Consider the following 1,854-nt stretch of genomic DNA (forward strand, 5'->3'; position numbering starts at 1 on the left):
AATGTGTATTCTGCTGTTTTTGGATGGACTGTCCTATAAATATCAATTAAGTCCATCTTGTGTAATGTATCATTTAAAGCTTGTGTTTCCTTATTTATTTTCATTTTGGATGATCTGTCCATTGGTGAAAGTGGGGTGTTAAAGTCCCCTACTATGATTGTGTTCCTGTCGATTTCCCCTTTTATGGCTGTTAGTATTTGCCTTATGTATTGATGTGGTTCTGTGTTGGGTGCATAAATATTTACAATTGTTATATCTTCTTCATGGATCGATCCCTTGTTCATTATGTAGTGTCCTTCTTTGTCTCTTGTAATAGTTTTTATTTTAAAGTCTATTTTGTCTGATATGAGAATTGCTACTCCAGCTTTCTTTTGATTTCCATTTGCATGGAATATCTTTTTCCATCCCCTCACTTTCAGTCTGTTTGTGTCCCTAGGCCGAAGTGGGTCTCTTGTAGACAGCATATATACGGGTCTTGTTTTTGTATCCATTCAGCCAGTCTGTGTCTTTTGGTGGGAGCATTTAATCCATTTACATTTAAGGTATTTATCGGTATGTATGCTCCTATTACCATTTTTTTAATTGTTTTGGGTTTGTTATTGTAGGACTGTTCCTCCTCTTGTGTTTCCTGCCTAGAGAAGTTCCTTTAGCATTTGTTGTAAAGCTGGTTTGGTGGTGCTGAATTTTCTTAGCTTTTCCTTGTGTGTAAAGGTTTTAATTTCTCCATCAAATCTGAATGAGATCCTTGCTGGGTAGAGTAATCTTGGTTGCAGGTTTCTCTCCTTCATCACTTTAAATATGTCCTGCCACTCCCTTCTGGCTTTCTGAGTTTCTGATGAAAGATCATCTATTAACCTTATGGGGATTCCCTTGTGTGTTATTTATTGTTTTTCCCTTGCTGCTTTTAATATTCTTTCTTTGCATTTAATTTTTGATAGTTTGATTAATATGTGTCTTGGCATGTTTCTCCTTGGATTTATCCTGTATGGGACTCTCTGTGCTTCCTGGACTTGACTAACTATTTCCTTTCCCATATTAGGGAAGTTTTCAACTATAATCTCTTCAAATATTTTCTCAGTCCCTTTCTTTTTCTCTTCTTCTTCTGAGACCCCTATAATTCGAATGTTGGTGTGTTTAATGTTGTCCCAGAGTTCTCTGCAACTTCAGGTAGACTGCCTATTTCCTCTTCATTTGTTAGGTCTGGTGGGTTTTTGCCTTGCTCCTTCATCTGCTGTGTGTTTCTCTGTCTTCTCATTTTGCTTAACTTACTGCATTTGGGGTCTCCTTTTTGTAGGGTGCAGGTTCGTAGCTCCTGTTGTTTCTGGTATCTGTCCCCAGTGGCTAAGGTTGGTTCAGTGGGTTGTGTACGCTTCCTGGTGGAGGGGACTAGTGCCTGTGTTCTGGTGGTTGAGGCTGGATCTTGTCTTTCTGGTGGGCAGGTCCACGTCTGGTGGTGTGTTTTGGGGTGTCTGTGGTCTTATTATGATTTTAGGCAGTCTCTCTGCTAATGGATGGGATTGTGTTCCTGTCTTGCTAGTTGTTTGGCATAGGGTGTCCAGCATTGCAGCTTGCTGGTCCTTGAGTGAAGCTGGGTCTTGGTGTTGAGATGGAGATCTCTGGGAGATTTTCGCTGTTTGATATTACGTGGAGTCGGGAGGTCTCTCGTGGACCATTGTCCTGAACTTGGCTCTCCCACCTCAGAGGCACAGCCCTGACGCCTGGCTGGAGCACCAAGAGCCTTAAATCCACACGGCTCAGAATAAAAGGGAGAAAAAATGAAGAAAGAAAAAAAGAAAGAAAGAAAGAAAGAAAGAAAGAAAGAAAGAAAGAAAGAAAGAGAGAGAGAGAGAGAGA

Source organism: Physeter macrocephalus, chromosome 20 (genome assembly GCF_002837175.3).
Source record: "Physeter macrocephalus isolate SW-GA chromosome 20, ASM283717v5, whole genome shotgun sequence".
Lineage (NCBI taxonomy): Eukaryota > Metazoa > Chordata > Mammalia > Artiodactyla > Physeteridae > Physeter > Physeter macrocephalus.